We start from the raw sequence: 9850 nt of genomic DNA on the forward strand, positions 1-9850 counted from the left end.
GATGAACACCATAGATGAAATGTCATCACGTGATTCGATGGATCTTCACCTGGATTTCCATTAAATTTAGGAATATTTGATGGAAGTTTATGAGGGATCGCTGGCCACCAAGGGGCGTAAGCAATTGGATCGTTTGTTAACCGGTGTAAATCGGGTAACTCTAAAGTTGCCACGAATGGTAACTGTTGATTCAGGTTAGGTGAAGCATACCCAGGATACGATGGAATTTCCTGAGCAGTTGGCCTTTGCATACCAGCATAATGTAGTTGATGCTGGTACGACTGATACGGTTGGTGGACATGACCATTGTAAAATGGTTGATTTTGACCGTTTTGAATGTACGACTGTCCACTGTTCGCAAAGATCTGCTGCTCAGAACCTTGGTATACTTGTTGGAATTGTGGTTGTTGGTATTGCACCAGCCACGGTTGTGAAGCCATGTTCTGTTGCGCTATACTAACCGTTGGACCAAGGTGTGGGGTAATTGTACCCATTTGGACCTGTGTCGTCCCACCAGTTGGCGATTGTGGTTGAGTCATAGGGTCAAGGGGCTGTTGCATTACAACCTGAGAAATCTGAGGTTGACATACAACAGGCATCGTTTGAACTTGTGACACTGTCACAATAGCCGGTGTAGTAGGTATATTCGACGCAGGTACGCATTGTTGCATCGAATATACAACCCTTGGTTGTTGGGGTAGTATAGGCACCCAACCACTTGATGTAACTCCAGTATAACCTGAATACTGTTGTGAACTCCCGTATGGATATCCTCCCGGAGGGGGTAATGAAAGGGCATACTGCCCCCATACGGTGGTAATCCGGAACTCAAGGGGATTGTCTACCCTTGGGGACTGGATTGCCCAAATTGACCTCCAAATGGATCAATATGTCGAGTCTCAACATAAGAGTTGTCGGATATTATTCCGGAGGAACAAACAGGAACGGACCATACTGTCGAAATAGCCCCTGGATGGACTCCTTCTAGCGGTTGTGAGCTAGTCGAGACAGATGGTACGCCAACAAACATTGTCGGAGTGACGGCAGGGAGTTCTGCAGTCGCTGTGTCAGTCGACACAGTCCTAGATGTTGACGGTTGTTCAGACATTTTGAGTCTATCCAAAAGATTACCTAGCGATTCTACAGGAACTTCCGCTGGTGGTGGACCAACTTCTGATGCCGAAGGAAATAGAGTGACCCTGACTCCAAAATGTGTTGGAGTACTTGCTTGCGGATCTTCTACAATTTCCTCTATCGCAATCAAACCAGGTGGAAGGGGAAGACCGTCAGGTCAGTAAAATATTCCTGGTGCCGAGGAAGGGGTTGAATCGACAGCGACAGATGTTTGAGGAGCAAGACTCTCCGAACCGGTTGCCGATGGAACTGGTTCAGTAACATAAGTGTTTGCTCTCATACTAGGATCAGTATCACTGTCCCTCTGTGGCTGTTGAACTTCTTCTGTAGAGGCAGGGTTTCCAGAAATGTTTGGAGTAACCGGAATCTCGGATGTTGTTGGAACACTTGTTCTAACTTTAATAGGAGATTTCGAACCGGTTAAACGAGTTCGCTTTGTCCGTACTGTTTTCGATTCCGGAGACAAAGACGGTTGACTCGTAAGCCTCCGCGAACGACGGGGTTTCAATTGACTTTCTTCCACGATTGCGGATTACTCGATCAACTAAAATACAAAAGGGGAAATATGTTTCTGAATTAAATGAATTTTAGACGCTTTTAGACACAACTTGTTTTTTCAGTTTTTAAGAGTCGAGAAAAAACAAAAGATGACTCTAGTCTCCTTCGATTTTTAATGAGCCTGAAGTGACAAGTGCTCAGATGGACCTTTTCCGTTAAGGAGTCTGAAAAGGAACGAAAGGGACTGCTCTGGAGTTCTAGGTAGAGGGTGTGCCAAACCAATCGCAAAACCGCAGAATACTTTTTAGGGTACGGGTGGTCAATCTTCCCGAATGCTGTGTTCAGTGCATTGCGATCAGTAGGGCGACCGACACAGCTTCCTATGGATAAAGGTTTTATGCCTATAGGGGTCTCCCAACATATACTCGACGGTACGTGGTAGCATAATCCATACTGGCACTTATCGTCTCACAGTGGAGGAATCACCCAACCAACAGTGAGGACAACAGTTACCAGGCTTTACGACGCCGGAACACGTCTCTAGCCTAGACATCTATGTTGTGCGTTAAGTTACAAAGCATTGTTAAGTTCATTCAATTTATTTCAGGTTGATATTTCTAAGAAGTTTGCCTTTTTGGATCACCATGAGATGTTGATGTAATTCCTAAATGCAGTCTAAAGATGATAAGCAAGCTTTTATCTCTTTTTCAACAATGAAAATCCTGGCTACAAGGGGAACAGAAAGGCACAATCTTTTCTCAAAGAGCATAGAGCACACTGTAAATGCACTTTTCCTAAATCAAGCCATACAAACTTTCAAAATGTAAATGCACATATGCATGTATTTGTTTTCACTTTCTTAATATTGATGCCTAAAAGGAAAGCTGTTGTACAAATTTGAATTCGATTTCAAGTGAAAACACAAACAAGCTTCTTTCGAAATCAAAAAGGTAGAGAAGATTACGACACTTTATGATTTTGATGTAAACACTTGTCTCGACACTAGAAATTCACAAATTCAAACCAAAAGACAAAAGTAAAAGCGTAATCAACTGTCAACATCAAACAAACTTACTCCTAAGATCAAAACGACACTTACGACAAGTCTAGATCTAAGGGCGACAATATGACTAGTTTACTTTTGTAATGGGAAACTGCAAATGATGTAACAAATACACAAAAACAAATACAGTTTCTTTTATACAACTGAGGCGGAATTAAGGCAAAGAAAAGGGGTTTTTAGATAGGTACACACACTGATAACAGGCTGCAAAAATCAGAGACAAAACTGAACAAAATGAAGCAGAGAACCACAGCTGCACAGGGCAAAGGCTGATCAACGCACCTGTTGCACAGAGAAACTGAATTGCAGCGCAGGTAGCCCTCTCGGGACCTACGTTGAAATGCAGAACCTCTTCACAGAGCCTGCGCTGAAGCAGAAACGAGAATTGTCTCTGGGTTCTGGGTCACGGTTTGCAGTTTAATCTATGGTTTTTGGCCGGATAAAAGCTATCAGTAAGGTACAATTAGAGGGATGATTTAAAGGAGGACTAAGAGCTATCACAAAGGGTTGTCAGATCATTTGTGAGTCAAGTGTTCAGATCATAAACAGGCCCAGTAAATGGACTAGAGTAGCAGATCTCTACTTTGCATTTGTAAATGGCAAATGCAGTTCGATTCGCCACTCCTGAGTTTATGAGATGAACAACAATAGAAACACAAATAAACTAACTAGACACGATCCCCAGCGGAGTCGCCATTTTGTTGTTGGGAAAAGTATCTATTCAGAATGCCCCTATCCCACTCTAAGGTGTGACAGTGCCTTAGCAACAAACAAGGAAAACTACTTTCGTATTCTTATTTATAAAATGTAAACGAAGAGGAAGGATGTAACTAACCTGTGTCTTTCGCTAGTTTGTTGATCCAATCGCTCTCCTCTTTGTTCGCTTCCCGCTGCCTGCTCCCTTACTGGCCCAGCTTCACCAAGTTCCTGCAAGATCACAAAAGAGGAAAACTACACAAAAACATAGATTTACATTCATAAATAGCTTAGGATCAGATTTAAGCTAAACATGCAAATATAACAAAGCATCATTGATATACAAGCATATAGGAGAAACTCAAATAGTTTTATTGATATGATAAGAAAGCCCAAGAGGAGATACAACCAAGTGAGTCCCGATCCAGCATCTACCTCCTAGCAAAGGAATCCCTTCCTCACCTCCAACAAAGCATAAATCACCCAATGCACTAATCTCAATCTCAAACCAACAGCAATTCTCTGCAAAGTACAAAATTCCAGCCTCCTGGATCTCTGGGATGAGGGATCCATATATAGATGTAAGCAGAGAGGATGAGTCAGCTTATGTTTTGACTTGTGGCTTCTCTCTGTCAGTTCTTGCTTCCACTTGGAGGCTGAGAGCCTCTTACTCATCACTGGTCGAATTTAGTGAGGCAAGTGTCATTGGAGAAGATTCTGGAAGCTTCCATTGCCTTTCCACCTCGTTGAATGACTTTGCCATTTGTCATTTCCCGCTCAACGCACCCTGGTAGTGCATTCACCTGCGTTGCAACGCACCTAGCCAGTGTATTTGGGTGCTTTGCAACGCAGGCAGCTAGTGGAGCATCTGAATTGATCCTGATTTGACTAGTTTTGAGCAGTTTCTGGTGGAGAACTTCTGGGAGAAGCTGTCATTGGTTGACCTTGTTCCTTTAGGGGCAAGAACAACAGGATCCCTTGGTTTATGGAAATTTCATGCTTATAGCTGTAAGGCACAAAAATGTCTATAACACTCCTCGAAGCTCTTCTTAGCTTCCATGAAAGTTTCCCGAGTGCACTCCAAATCAAACTCCGCTTCTTTCGCCAGGGCTTTGCGAACCCAAGTAATATCTTCTGGTTGTTTTCCCTTATCATCTCCCATCGCAATTCCACTTCATAGCACAATGTTCACATTTGGATCTTCCTCGTGTGGCTCAAACCTCATCATCTACAGGTTCTGAGTTGAGGGAGGTGGCAGCACTCCCTTGTCGTGTATCCTAGCTATCAGTGTAGGACAATCTTCCATCTCATGATCAAAGAAATTACAATACAAAAATGATGGATGCATTGGGTTCATACAATCGTGGGCATAATGTCCTAGCCCTTCGCAATTGTAACATATCAGCTGTCTGCGACTTCTTCTAAGTCCTCCTCCACCTCAGCCTCATCCATTCCCCTGAAACCTGTTCGTGCGACTCCTGCATTCTGGTCTAGGGGCTGCGATTTGGCCTGAACTCTGTAGGTGGGAGTTCTATCCATAATTAGCTCATAGCTTCTACAAGTGTGCTCATCGTGTCCCACCGACTTACAAAAATTACATAACGACTGTTGCGAATTCTGTGTGTACTTCTGTAACAAATGGTAGTTGTCTATAGCATGTTTTCCACCTATTTGACAAATCTCACACCACAAAAAGGCACCACACTAGGTTTTGCTTATGCTTCCAACCTTAATGGCATCAGTCCTCCTCCCGCGAGGTAATCTGTGAACACCGGGCAGTGGTCCTTATCATGACCCTGACCCTTGCATTTTACGCATCACACCTCTTTGCGCACTTCTAGTCAAGCTGTTCTGTCCTGTTTTAGACTCTGCATCTCCAGGCATAATTTTTTCAACTGCGTGTGGATTTGCTAAACTCCCAAGTTAGGATCCTGCATCGGGGTCTCATGCAGCCTCATCATGATCTCTAAAGCCTCTGCCTAAGTCATTAACTTCTGCTATGATAGTGCACTTCTTAAATGTGGCATTAAAGATGCTACAAACGATTCGCAATGTTGTCCATCCGTTAGATTCATATTAGTTTCACGAATCGTACACTTCAACCTCTGATCCAACTCCTAAGGAGTTTCCCCTGGTAGCATCGTGATTTCTTAGAATCCATTGATCGACTGTGCTTCCGAGCTAAATTCTTTATTTAGTAATATTTGGATATCCGCGATTCCCACATTTGGATTATCATTGGAGTGCTTAATATACCAGGTCAGCGCACAGTCTTGCAGGGTGCTAACTAGTGTTGCTTTCTTTATATTGTCATCTATAACTCCCTGTGCTTCCCATATGGCTCTTACCACGAACCAAAATTGGTCTGGATCCTCATTTCCCAATCCCTTGAACACAGGCAACTTTATCGTGCTTTCCATATTGACTCGCGGTGGTGGCGAAGGTGGTACGAGTGAAGATGGAGGTGAAGGCAGTGAAGCTGGTGGTGGTGTGGGTGGGGGTGGTATTCGCGAAATTCTTTGCCTTATCAGATGGATCGCACTTCGTGACGAGACCTTCGTGAGTTCTTCCTCGTCCCCTCATGGAGGTGAAATCAAGGGGCTAGTTTCTGGTCCCTTATTTCCTTCATTCCTCTAAGTTTTTCCACTTCGAGTAACCCCGAACATCAAGGTAGTTGCATAACCCTCTTTTCGCACAATAACATTTTAATCCAAGTATTCAGAGACTTTATGTACTTACCTCGTAGTCCCTTGAGAAAGTGTCACTCTGCCTCGTTGTAGCTTGCTAAAGTGTCAACCTTGAACTCAATAATGAATCGTCCTATAATTCGATCGAGCCAGTGATCAATGGGGCATGCGATCTTATCCTCTGATCCTTCCAACCTTCACACTAACTCTGGGGTCCACACAATAGGGTTGTCGAGTTTCCACCTTCCTTGGCTATCTGCTAGCTTCGTGATCCACTCGTACAACTCAGTAGGAAGAGACACAAAGAAGATTTCGTGGATCTCTATGTACAGGTAGTAGTATAACCACTCTTCCTTTTTAGTCGTGGGTTCATGTTATCCTACACCACAAGCTCGTAAATCCTCCTGTCCAACCAACCTTCAATTTCCTAGTTAGGTGGATTCCAATGATACAACATCAAACATCTCTATGCAGATTCCGGTCCCAGCAACAGAACCCTTTGTTGGCTTGATGGGGCCTAACCTAGGTTCGAAGTTAATTAGCCAAACAAATCCCTACACTATTGACCTTTTCGGCGTCGGCCCACGGAGCGCGGACTGAAGTCTCACTCGAAGTAGTATGGGGGGATGCTGGAACCAAGTTTCCGCACCCTGGAGATGTCTGAAGGGGTCAACTTAGTCCAACTGTGCCTACCTTCACGCAGGTTACCTCGCGCCCTGTTCTGACCTACAATACCTTTTTGATCTACTATAATTGTCCTTCACGCAGCCCTACCCAAGGGTTGAGGTGATTTCGCACTGCTAGGGCAGCGATTTGATCTATTTCCCAAAGTTACATCGCATATCTTACTTATCTTATTACAATTGTTAGTTAACTTAGCGTAACCAGATACTTTAACTAAAATTTACTTAATATACACAATTATAAATGTTCGCACACCATATAGACAATAGAAACACAATTTATACCCAATATATTTGATACAGAAAATAGGAAATAAATACATAGAATTGAGGTAAAACTTCTCTTTATTAATGCTTCAACAGTTACAGACTCGACTTTCCCTGCACACTCAGCTGCAGGGGTCCTCACACTCAGTTGTAGACTACTAGGCCTCTACGCACTTAGCTGCAGAGCCTTCTCCTACTCTATGACCCAAGGACTCAACTTACGCTTAGATCTTTCGCCATCCTTCTATTCCATGATCCCTCTAATCCTTTCTCTTTACAACTTAGAGCCTCGCTCTATTTATACAATCCCATGGTCTGTGGACCATGGGTAGATCTCTAAAGGCGAAATTACATTAAAAAATTAAGGGCGAACAACCCTATGAATCATTTACAACTTCACACTCCGCGCCCACAAAATGTGGAGTCTTTACATCGGATTTACACTTTTTAGCCAAAATTTGGGCTTTAAGCCCCAAACCTTTCCTTGGGGGATCCCGCGCCCAACACATTATATCTAGCAAAAATGGAAAAATAACATGATGACATTATATGTTGCTCATAATAAGGAAAAATGTGGTTAACATTTAAATTTATGTTGGTCTGGAGGGAAAAGGGTCAAAACCTAGGAAAGAAAGTATAGGAAATAGGTACAAAAACTATGCCCAACAATTAACACTTATTTACCTTTTAAATGGTGATTAATTATTTTGTAAATAAATTTTTTAATGTTATATAGTCAAAGTTGATATATGACAAAAGTCAATCGTCGGCAAGCTATAAAGGCCAAGAAATAATCGACAATGATCTGATTCCCCCCCATATCAGTGGTGGGGAAGCCAATTCCTACCCCCTCACCATGATATGGGATAATGGTTTGGGGGGGGGGGCATTGTTTTTTCATCGCGGGATCCCCGCTGAATTTTCATCACCTCTGCGCTTCGCACCCCCCTTGCTCCTTATCGCTTACCACTACCCCCCGCTCCAAAATCCACCTATCCATATTTCCATGCTTCCTGATACCGTACCAACGGTAACATCTCTCGCGCATTCTGCCTCCAACCTCTCCATGCCACATGCCCGTTGCCACCTATCCATTTCTCCCAATTTATTGTTTCCCATTGTTGATCTCCATCCATTAAATTCCAAATTAGCCGATCAGTAATGACTTTCCTGTAATGGTAAGCATAATCCAATGATAAATATCCCTTCGCCCCATTACATCAACTTTTCCTACATTGCTCTTTCAATGTTCCTAGTTTACAGTCTTTGCCGAGTTGAGCCTACAAACAGTAGCCGTCACTTTGAAGGTATCTCTGTAACTTTCCTCTTATCCTCCATTTTAGTTCTGTTATTATGGATCCTAAGAAGAAATACAAGCCATCTGCCAGTTCTTTTGCAGTACAGGAAACCCCAAAGGCCTCTGATGCCTTAGACCTGGACCACATCCTGTTAGCTGACCAATATTTTAAGATTACAGACACAAAATGTGAATTCGACATGTTCGAATTACATAATTGGCTAAAAAAAACATACTTTGACTCTAAAGATGACATAAACCTATGGGAATCCCTTTTGCCTCTATATATGTTTCCTCAAACTTATTCCTTTCCTGATTTAGTCATGTGGCGCTAAGCTAAGTATAACCCTTTATAGAGAACTGTGGTAGCTCAGAATGGAGACATTCTGATATCTATCACCCCAGAAATCATCAAAAAAATGCTTCTGATCCATGAAAATGACTCCCTTAGCTTTTTCTCCACTGGAGTATTACTTGACCTATATCATAAGCTCAACTTCCGTCAAAGAGTTCATATTTTTGAGATATTTCTCCTTGAATATGTTGAGCTCCCTAAAAAGAATCATCCTTATCCAACATCCATGTTCCCTGAGAGAGCTAAGCACATAATTTGCCTAATTTCTTTCTTCTTAGGCTACCAAACAGATCAATGGGTAGATGAAGCTATCCTAGGCTATCTGTCCATTTTCTCTAAAGAAAACAAACCTGCCTTTATGTATAATTATAGTCAACTCTTGGCTGAAGCTATGCATGAGAAATTGATGAATATAGCTAGTACATATGTTTATTTTTTAGTAGGGAGATAGGTTACTTATTGTTCTACACAAGCAGGATGATCAGCAAGAGAATCAAGCAGTCACACAATGGACCTCATTAATTAGGAAGAACTCAACTGAGTTCAAATTTTTAGATTTCATTGATTGTTTCATTCAGCTAGTTGCACATCTTCTCAATAGTCAGAGTGAACCCAGGATCAATACATAAATCAAAAGGATCCTGCATCTCAGTGATCAAGTTAGAATAGGAGATTGATATCTTTACCAAAACTACACAGAGATCAAACTATATGGCTGTGAATTGGCTCCATATAAATTTCCTAAATATGTTCCAATGAGATTTTTCTCTTTGTAATATATTAGGCAAATGATGAATATGGATGAGCTTCATTTTATTTAAGGGAAGAGGAGATCTCAGTTCAAGATAAAGGCATAGGTAGGATCATCCATTTCTAATACTAGATTAGCAGCTTTAAAAGCATATGCAATACTAAAACAGATGGGTTTCCAACCAATATTCACCTTGGCTTATGACCCATTTAGTATTATCTCAGACTTAAGGGTGGAACTCATAATCACACCTTACAATGATACACCAAGACTAGATATTGAGAATTTCAGGAATCAAGAATAGTGGGAAGAGAATATTCTTCAAGAAGAAAAAGAACAAGTTTTACCTCCTACTCTTCAGACTCCTACTTCTCAAACCAAGCATGAAAAGAGGCCTAGAGAAGGATCTTCATCATCAA

Source organism: Pinus tabuliformis, chromosome 9 (genome assembly GCF_031772625.1).
Source record: "Pinus tabuliformis cultivar Carrire ecotype Pingquan chromosome 9, CPIR1, whole genome shotgun sequence".
In the NCBI taxonomy this organism is placed as follows: Eukaryota; Viridiplantae; Streptophyta; class Pinopsida; order Pinales; family Pinaceae; genus Pinus; species Pinus tabuliformis.